This window comes from Trachypithecus francoisi, unplaced genomic scaffold (genome assembly GCF_009764315.1).
Source record: "Trachypithecus francoisi isolate TF-2019V2 unplaced genomic scaffold, Tfra_2.0 Lachesis_group7, whole genome shotgun sequence".
NCBI classification, from domain to species: domain Eukaryota; kingdom Metazoa; phylum Chordata; class Mammalia; order Primates; family Cercopithecidae; genus Trachypithecus; species Trachypithecus francoisi.
Window position 1 is genome coordinate 65,875,566 of NW_022681472.1, and position 11,176 is coordinate 65,886,741.

Here is an 11,176-nt window from a genome sequence, read left to right on the forward strand (position 1 = left end):
GCACCATGGACAAAGCACCCTCCCCCCCAACCCCAACCTCACTCTTGGGAGCTACAGGAAATGTTCACCTTTGATTAAAATTTAAAAATAACTTTATTATAGCCACCTTCCATTTTAATATGTTTTAAGAACCAAATGGATACTAAAGAATGTTCATATAGGTAATATAAAGTTTACACTTTCAAACCCCTTCTCTCACGGAAAAACATAATGGCCCTTTAAAAGACATACATCAATGTGATGAATGCATTTAAGTGTCATTAGGTTTAATGGCTCCTACTCACTTAGACTATCATTCCATACCATTTAAAGTTAATTTGGTGTGTATTAATGGTGCAAAATTGATGAAATTATGAATTGAGTTTCCCCAGGTACAGGTTAAATCAAGAAAGAAGGAAGAGAACTGGTTAATATTATCTTCCACCCATTCTTCATTTATATTACAAAAGGTGTCAGCTCTGTCCTTGGGAAGAAAACTCTCACAGTTAGTAAGTTGAACCTAAATTGATTTTTAAGGTTTTAAGTCAGGAAACTGTCTTTAGTTGGGTCACCAAAAGTTCACAGTTTTCTTTAGGGAATAAGAAAATATGTACTCTTCTGAGATTAAATTCATATTTAATTCCTTTTTTCAGAGAAATATGTAATTTCTTACTTCTTTCTCTTTCTGTATTCTACTTGCACATCTTTACTTGGAAGGTCATTCAGAATATTCTTATTTTGTAATCTTTCTCGCATCCCACCATTTTCAGATAAAATAAAGATGTTTGGTTAATTTAAAAGCTGAATTAAATATTATGATAATAAATACCATTACTATTAATGCAAAAAACTGAATAATCTAAGGTTCTGATCCCAAGAACATTTGATATGGTAAATCTTCAGTTCACAGTTTCAAGAAGACTGAACTCTAATTTTGAACTATGACTTACAAAAATAATAAGAAATAGAAAAATATTCACTTTGTTTTATGTAAGAAGCAAACGAAAAGTATAAACTCACTACTTGTTACAGTTCATTTAATACTGATGAATAACTAAGAGAACATATAACTGTCTAGTGACTCTTCTGCTTCTCCATCAAGTAAAAATTATTTCCAAACTAAAAAGGAAAAAATAAAACTTGGCAAAAGGGAATAAAGCTCAGGTCAAGTCATGTCACTAGCTTCTCTTAAGACATTTAACAAGTTATGAACTGGGCTTTACAATTCCATCTCATGTAAATGGAATTATGGTACCACTGTTAATGTCTATGAAGAACCCTGAACATTAGATTCCAAGTTGTTAGAAATATAGAAGCCAAGCATATAGTTCTGATTTTAAAAAACCAGAGAGAAGGGAAAGCCAGTAAAACTTGATTGATGAGACTGAAATGAAGCATTGGACAATATTTCGGCACAAGTTACTAAAATGTTGGTTTCTGGGTGCTTAGAAAAGAAAAAAGTGACAGAGATCATCCTCGGCTTCTAAGAATTACTTGGACCAAGTCTAGATTTTTTTTTCTTATTACAGATAGGATTGGAATTGGCAGAGCATGTGGACTCTGATGAGGCATCTGGCAAAGTGTCACATGGAATTATTATAGAGAATGTTTGGTTGGGTGACAGTAGAGATACAGTAGAGGTAATTTGGTGAGTTCACATCTACTCTCAATATAAGGATACATGGATCTTCCCAATAATTAAATGGATTGTTCTAACAGAAGTACTAATTCTAACTATATTTTGACAATTCACAAGACCATATAGGAAAAATAATCTAGAGGTAAATTTTTAATTTAATATTTTCTCTGCTTACCCTATATAGCTAGGCTTTCCCTCATCATCAGGCCCTGGAGCACCTCCCAAGGTTGTGTCATTGTACAGTGTTTCCTGATACGTTAGGTGGTGCACAGATAATTTTAGGTGGTTCATGGATGTCTTTTGTAAAGCTGTGATACGTATTTATTTGTACACATTAGGATAAATGTAACTAACATATGAAACATGGTATTTCATAGGTGGGAATTATTCGTTTGATAAAGTCCGAGTAAAAAATAATGTGTTAATTTAAGTAAGAATAAGTAAATAGTAGTATGATTCATATTCAGAGACAATAAAAATTGTGAAGTATACTAGAAAAACTGAAGTTCTGGAAATACTGCCTTCTCCCATGCAAAAGAACATTTCTTTTGTCAGAAGTATGTACACAGGAACCTTTCTTTCCTTTGCCAGCACCTGCTGTCAGTCTACAAGACCACGGAAGCTTTACTTCCCTGCTTCCTTTGGGGATACATTTAGATATTCTGGGACTTCTGCCATTGGTGGCCAACCCCAAAGAAAAACACCCTAATGTTGGTGAGGATGGCTCTGAACATCCACAAAAGACTGTTCAGATATTTAAAATCATTTACTTTCCTAATTTCTCTCAATGAGAGATCTTTATGAACATCAGTTTTGTTCTTTGTTTTCTATCCTATCCGCTCTATCATGTCTGCTTGATCATATCGCTGGGTTCTGTCACCTGAACCACAGAAAACATCCTGCTAAGAAGAAGAGAAAAGACCAACTGTAGACTCAAAACCTCAGTATTTTTACACGGACCAAAAAAAAAAAAAAAAAAAGAGAAGAAAAGAAAATAACCAGCTGTTATTTTCGCACAAGTACTATTTAAATAAAACACTTTCTCTCTGTTTTCCAAAATTTTAAATAAACAGAAATTAACTAAACTGAAATTAATATCTATTACCAAGATGCTATTTGATACTCTAGCATGATTAGTTACATCTTAATGGTGTGTATATTCTTTTAAATATCGATAAAGTTATGTGCATGTGTTAGTTTGTACCACAAGTATTTTAAGTGTGTATTACATACTTAAAATAGCATATATAGTAAAATGAAATATTTTGTATACATTCAGATTCAGAAAAATGGCCAGTGTTGGAATTTGATATACTTACAAAATGACTGTAAAGAAAGTTTCTTTAGTTTGAAATTTTTATAGACTCACAGGAAGTTGTAAAGATAGTAGAGAGAGATCCTATGCACCCTTCACCCAGTTTTCCCCAATGGTTATATCATATACCTACAGTATCATATCAAAGTCAGGAAATTGACATTGGTGCAATGTCTGTTTACAGCTCTATGGTTTTTTTCTTTTCTTTAATTAATTAATTGATTTTTGATACAAGGTCTTGCTCTGTCACCTAGACTGGAGTGCAGTGGTGCTATCACAGCTCTGTGCACCCTGGGCTCAAGCAATCCTTGAGGAGGATGCCGCATCCTCCTGGGTAGCTGGAACTACAGGCACCCACTGCCATATCCACCTACTTTTTAAATATTTTGTATTTTTAGTGGAGATGGGGTCCCACCATGTTGCCCAGGCTGGTCTCAAACTACTGGACTCAAACAACCTGTCCTTCTCAGCCTCCCAAAGTTCTGGGATTACAGGTGCGAGCCACCGCGCCAGGCCTGATATTTTATCTTACATGTAGACTTGTGTAACCACAATAATCAAGATACATAGCTATGCCATCCTCACAAAGATCTCCTTCATGCTACCCTTTTAGTGTCACAATCTTCTCACCCTCATCCCGTCTCCAAACCTTGTCAACCACTAGTTTGCAGTATTACTCTTTTGAACTTATCTTCTACCTACTCTTACTACAATATGAAAATAAAAGTGACTATTAGGAGACAGCTGGTTCTAAGTGTGCCACTGGCTAAATTACTCACTCTCTGCAAAGTTCAGTAGATCATCTGTAAAAATAAAGTTTTGGACTCATTTTTTGTTTTTTGTTCAGTGCATCAGCATTTAAGAATGCCTACAATTACTTAGTTTCACTTATGAAATCACTGTAAAGACTATTAAATACAAATCAAGTGAATAAAATATTATTTAAATATGTACAGATCATTATGAATTGAACAGGGTACTTTAAATATATTCTGCATTAAAATAGTGCTATTGTAAAATAAATAAAGTAACCAAAATCTGCTCTATGATAATATATTGCTGCTCTAAAATCTGAAGCATATAAAAAAAAAATGATTTCACTTGGGCTCATCTCTCAGAGACAGGTGCTCCTGCTCTCCCAAATGTACAAGTTGAGAAAACTTGGTGTAAAGAATACCTGACTCCTTTTGCCCCAAGGGCACCCTGTGGGGAGGAAAAGGCAAACATTCCTAAAATGTGCCTACCGAAAAATCTGATCTGGCAGAAACTTCAAGTTGAAGATTCTGATCTGTAGGGTTGAAATGTAGCCCTTTTCTGAGAAGAAATATCCAGATGTCACAGCTGCCCTTTGCTTCTGCTGCACAGGCTCTGGGATCAAGGCCAGAGGACCCAAGAGGAACCTAGCAGTGGAGTCTCCTGTTTTCCTTGATAGCACTACCTGCTGGACACTGGGGAAGATAAAAGCAACGATTTTCTGCAGTAGCTTCTTTCATTTAAAAAGATTCTTTCAGAATCTCTTTCCACATACTAAATTAAGCTTACAGGTCTCTTTTAGTGTAGAATTTACCTCTATTTTAAATCCAAACCTGTTGATACCACCCACCACGAGGAGGTTTAGAGCTCATCAATGCAGCCCTTCAAGAACACATTAATGGAAAATGGATCATCCTTTCTCACCCGGAATGGTCTTTACGAAAGTTTCTCCAGGAAGCAGAAACTTGAAAAGTGTCCTCTGGGGACTTGGGACTGTCTCCCTCTTTGGAGAGCTCAGTGAAGGCTTCCTGGAGAACACCTATTCTTAATGCACTTTCCTTATCAAAAGCCACCATTTCCAAAACCACTCCTGAGAACAACCAGTAAAGGGAGATTCAAAACCGACGGCCTATACATTGGCCTGGCCAATCTTGCTTGTTGCAACGAGGAGTCCAGCCTGACCATCTCAACAACCAAACAGGAATGCCTTTCCCTTGGCCTCTATGTGCTGAGAGTACCCTTGATTCCCCATTTTCCACGACCTTCTTCTGTGCATCGCCGAGCACCCTGGATACCTCCCGCACTGGAAAGGGTGGTCCTGGGGTCCAGAGCGCCCCATCACTGCCCTCATTGGACCCAAGCCCATCAGTCACCCTCCCATGTCCGCGGGCACTGACAGCAGAGCCCGCATAGGCGCCCCAGTCTTACCCTTTCTCGCCCAGAAGGGCCCCATCGCGCTGTCCAGGAGGAGGCACCTACATGCGCCCGGGAGACCGGGCCCCGGCTGGGCCGGGTGCCGGTGCGGACGGGACCCCGCGTCGCTGCTGGTTTGCGCTCAGGCCCGGGGAGCCGGGCCCGGCCGGCTTCGCCCGCCTTAGCCCGGCTCGGACACGTGGTGCCGCGGAATCCCTTGCGCTCTGGTGCCGGCGGCCGCTTGGCCTCTGCAGCCAGCCCGGCGGCTGCTGGGGCTGAGGAGGAAATAGAGAGAAGGGCGGGGGACCAAAGGGCCAGTACCGCTGGGTGGGGCGCAGCGGCGTGGGCACGGTGAGGGCCGCGCGCAGGAGGCGCCAGGATTCTGCTCCCGGGGCTCGCTGCCTGAAGGACTGGTTCCTGTTGCCAGGGCCCTGGCAGATTATGCTGCAGGATCTGTTTCTTGAAGCGGCTCTCAGCGGGGGTGGCGCGCTGCAGAGGCTCTGGGCTCCTGACAGATGAGGGAGCCCCCGCGGAGGCCGGGAGGGCTTGCGTTGCACAATCCGAAGTGGATCCCCGGGGGCGGCTGCGGGCCTGGGACGCCAGTCTCCCTCGAGGTCTTGACTCACCCCTCTGCTAAGGAGTACCCTTGTCCTCAAACTAGAGAGGAAGAGCCCTGAACACTGACTGCAGCGTGAACCTAAGGTGCCCTTTAGGACAGTCTCCCTGGGAAAATTTCTCTCGCTACCATAGCCTTCCTGTCTGGGGACAGCTAAGGAGGCACGGCTCAAAACTGGGGGGCGAAGACTTACCTGCAGCTTCAAGCTCTTTCTAACTTCACCAGTGACTTTGGGCGCCTCATCTGAACAGTGTGTCTCTGTCTGAGTTTCCTGATCTTTGATCTAGGGATAAACGTGGCTGTTCACTTTCTAGTTCTCAGGAGATAACAGCAATTGGGTTTAACAAAAATACTCTAGACTTCTTTAATAGCAAGTGCAATAGAGATATAATTTGTTGTGACTTAAGGTAGGGCTGACGGGAACCCCAGACTGGAAAAGGTACTGTGTGCTAATTTCTTAGTCCAAATGCAAACTTAATCATCAACCCCACTGCCTGCTTTTCTGAAGGGTTCTGAAGAGACTGTTGCAAAGGGGCTTTCTTCCCTCGGAATTGCCAGAGTCCCAGCTAGGTAGCCTCATCAAGAACTCCTAGCTTTCCTAAGGCTCTTCATGATTAAACCAGTTGCATCGTCCTATCATAGCTAAGGGTGAAAGAGTCGCTACAACAGTTTGGCTAAAGACTCTTCTAGGTGAGATTCTTGCGATGTTGTTTGCTTACTCTGAGATTACTCTTAATTTTTACCCCTGAAGGGAACTTTCGGGATGCTTCTGGAGAGTAGCATCCCTGTCCTCATCCTACCCCTTCTCCTTTCCCTGCCTCCCTTCCTTACTGTATTCACTAGCTTTTAGCACACAGTTAGTTTCAAGTCCAACCTACTTACATTCATGTGTGAGGAAACTTGGCAGCACAAGTTTATGCAATGGAAACGACAGTCTCATGTGCCTACTTAACTTGGCACATGTTAAATGCATTAAGCATTTTATTTTTTGTTCCAGTTCATTTTCGTTTTCTGGTCATCTCTTCTACTTCTCACTGTAAGGCTTAGACGTGAAGATTTCTTCTCTCTAGTGTTTTCTAAGCCCTGGAAATCCTTCCCGCATTGAAAATGCATATTCATAACACAATGCCACCCGTCCCAACAATTTCTTTTTCTTTTTCTTTCCTCCTTTCTTTCCCCTTTCCTCTCCTCCCTGCTCCTCCCCTCCCCTTCCCTTCCCCTCCCTCTTTGCCAAGCTGTGACATAGGAGGTCTTAGTATGTTCTTTCCCTCTCTCCCCACCCCTCCACTTCTACCTCCATTCAAAGTTCAACCATTGAGTTTAATCCTCCTTTGGCCTTAAAGGGATGTAAGTGCCCTCCTTTGGCTTTTGGCCAAAACTTCTCTCTGCCCAATATTTCCTTCACCAGATTACCTTATGTTCTCTTGGAACTATGTTCTAGGAACTTGGCTTTCTGTCTTCCTTCTATCCATAATCCAGGCTTCCAGGTCCTCTGCATCAGGTATTCCTGGATTGTTCTTATGGAATTCCAACTAGTTATTTATACGATCATTTGTGAAGCTAAAAAAAAGTGTACACAAAGTGCTATGAAAATGTAAGACTATTAGGTTAAAGATAACCAGTCTCATGCCCTTGCAAATAAACAATTTCCTTTAGAATGAGGATTGCTACCTATCTGGAAAGAAATGTCACTCTACTTTTATTCTGAAGATTTAAGGGCACCGAGAGGGTGTACATGAGAGAGGTGGGGGTGGGGTGGGGGTGAGGGTGGTAAAGTAGGGAAGAGGAAAGGGCAGACATGGAGCTCCTGAGTGGGAAGGTTCAAGTGGACCAGAAGGTAAGAAGAGGAAAGGGAAAAATCTTGTTTTTGGTTTTCATCAGACTGGCCACCATCCTGACTGTATGGTGAAATGAAAGGAGGAGGCTGATATGTAGGTGCTTTCTTCCTTGCTCTTTGCCTGCATACGTCCTCCACGATGTATCTTCTATAAGAGAACCTTCTGAAACTGAAATATAGTAAATACCTCTCGATGAATATGAAAGCACAAATAATTGAACTTAAATTTTGCTGAAATTCCAAGAATACAATGTAATTGTAGAAATCATTTAGGAAGAAGGTTTAAATTGGAGGATTTATGCAATTGGAGATTGCAGAGTGGAGTGGAGATTGCAGGACTTTAAAAGATGATGTAATCAGGTTTTTAGATGTTATATCAGTGATGTTTTCTTAGTTTTGGGTTTCATTTTTTTCTCCTTTTTAACTCACAGCTTCTTCCCAAAACTCATATGTTTCCAAACCAGGACTTATTCCTCATGGCTATTAATACAACACAACGCAACACAACAACTACAAACCTTCCCCATACCTATGTGTTTTCCCCTAGATTTTAGATTGGAATTAGACTAAAGAAAATCCCTCTTTTAGCTTCCTAAGACCTGAGAAGGGTGCTAAATAAGCAGCTCACAAGCTGGAGGGGTCAAATGATGCCCAGAAGCCACATGCTCATATAAGAAATCCAAAGTTAAAGGAAAACAAATTCAGTTAAAGTGATTGCAAAGAAATGCTAGCCTTTCTTATCTAGAGCGAAAGTGTAATTTTCTTGTTCTAACAATACTTAAAATTCAGTTTTCATTGTTTCTATCAAAAATATGAATATTAACCATTATTAATATTATTCATATATAATTAATATAATCAATAATATTAATATTCTATTAATAAATAATAGAATTAATATTTAATATCTATATATAATTTACTTATTCAGTAATCTATATCCAGTACCATATTCCAAACCTATCTTATCTTTCCTTTCTCTCTCTGTATTTCCTTAAGACTTGTTCGCTAACGTGTGATTGATATGTTATTCCTCCGAGGTAACAGAATGGGGAGGAATTCACATTTGCTGAGTATATACTGTAAACTAAGCACTAATTTACGTTGTCTAATTTAATTATTACACTTTTCTTAAGAAGTAGTTATTCCTATACACTTTGCTGATGCAAAAAAGGAGGTCCATGACTTGTTAACAATTATAAAGCTATTAAATTGTCCAATGGGGATTTGAAGCTAAATACTTATGATTATTTTGTATTCCTACCCACTATAGAGGCTTTCTGGAGGCAATGCTTTCACTCAAAGGAGTAAGTCGAATGCGAGAAATATTAGATGCTACTGCGAGAAGTGGGGGGAGTAGATTTGGTCATGTGCTAGGAATACAGTAGGTCTTTTGTGTATTAAACATGCAGTAGTGTTAGACTCCCTTAATACATGATGACTAATATTTATTGAAAACATATTTTGGAAAATATTATTTATTAAAATTCCTGAGTCTACATCATGACTGCACAAATATTAAAATATTAGCCAACAACTTTTTCTTTTTCTTTTCTTTTTCTTTTTTCTCTGAGACAGAGTCTTGGGCTTTGGCCAGGCTAGAGTGCAGTGGCGCAAGCTCAGCTCACTGCAACCTCCACCTCTGGGTTCTAGCAATTCTCCTGTCTCAAACTCTGGGTGGCTGGGATTACAGGCTCACGCCACCACACCCAGCTAATTTTTGTGTTCTTGGTAGAGACGGGGTTTCACCATGTTGACCAGGATGGTCTCGATCTCCTGACCTTGATATACGCTTGCCTCAGCCTGTCAAAGTGCTGGGATTACACATGTGAGCCACTGCGACTGACACGAACAACTTTTATTTGTGACAGACACATTTAGTGAAATGAGATGCACGGTGAATTGAAGCAAGTCATATGCTCTCTCTGAGCTTATAATCCTTATCCAGAAAACAGAAATAGTAAGTACCATTATAGGTCGAGAGTTTGAAGTAAGTGTCAAAGGAAATAATGGAAACAAAAGTGCTTTGTGAGCTGTAATTATGCATACATTATTGTACATGAAAATAAGAAAAGAGCTCATTAGAAACACAGTGAATGAAGTGGAAAAGGAATATTTTATAATTCAAGTAAGCTTTGAACACATAGAGTCATGAAATTTTAGTATAGTTAAGAAATGTATAGATTAGTTAATCTCTCCTGTTTTATAAATGAGGAAACAAATGCCCACGGAAAGTGGATTATCTGCAATCACCTTACATTCTTAAGAATATTGTTGAAAATTCTAAAATAAGAAAGTGGGGCTGGGGATGTTGGCTCATGTCTGTAATTCCAGCCCTTCGGGAGGTCGAGGCGGTTGGATCACCTGAGGTTGGGAGTTCGAGACCAGCCTGACCAATGTGGAGAAACCCTGTCTCTACTAAAAATACAAAAAATTAGCTGGGCATGGTGGCATATGCTTGTAGTACCTCCCAGCTACCTGGGAGGCTGAGGCAGGAGAATTGGTTGAATCTGGGAGGTGGAGGTTGCAGTGAGCCACGATCACGCCACTGCACTCCAGCCAGGTCAACAAGAGTAGAACTCCATCTCAAAAAAAAAAAAAAAAAAAAAAGGCCTGGCATTTGGCACATGCCTTTCATCTCAGCTACTCCAGAAGCCAAAGCAGGAGGATCAGTGGAGCCCAGGAAGGTGAGGCTGCAGTGAGCTACGATTGTGTCACTGCACTCCAGCATGGGTGACAGAGCTGGACCCTGTCTCAAAATAAAACAAAATAAAATAAAATAAAACAAAACAAAAAAGTGGTATCATGAGAACAGGCAGTGTCACTCAATTAAAATTTATTGAGTGGCTGTTATATGTCAGGCACAGTTTTAGATGCTAGGACTATAGTGATGAACGAAATAGCGTCTTTGTCCTCAAATAAATGATATTCTAATAGAGAGAGTTAGATAAAAGGAGTGGGAGAAAACAAGGTCATTTCAGGCACTAACATTGTTTTAAAGAAGTTAAAATGGGAGATGGAGTTGTTGAGTGGAAGCCTGCAGCTCAGAAATTTCCATGCTGGAGGTAAACATTTCAGTCTTCATCACATAGAAAATTTTACAGCAATGAAATTTTTAAGTGAATAATTCACTTAAATTAATGTAAGCGATTTTCTTTTGTCCGGTTGCTGTGTAAGCAAGGTGGTTCAAACATGGCCTAGTTTGTCTTCCAAAACTGAAGCCACCTGAAGCCGCTCAGCCATGGCCGAGCAGACCATCACCATAGCAACGGACCTTGTCAGAGGAGAGTGAATCTTTTCCCGTTTTGAGACTTTAATCATATGTCTGCCATCATAAAATGAAGGTGTTTATGGCCACACTTCTATTCCTTGTGTTAAGGCCAACAAATGTGCCTCAAATCCATTTCGGTGGTTGCTGATGAGATGAGACTCGTGGCTTCTCTGGAGGAACATGCTTTTATTAGTGTGTTATGTGTCCAAATATCCCCAACTTCTGAGCTGAACTTGATAATGGCTTCTTCATATGTCTGTGTTTAAGATATGTGTGCAAACCATCACTCAATTTAGATTTTCTCATCAAAATTATCTAGAGTGTCTATTTTTGCTTATCATGCACTTTTTTAC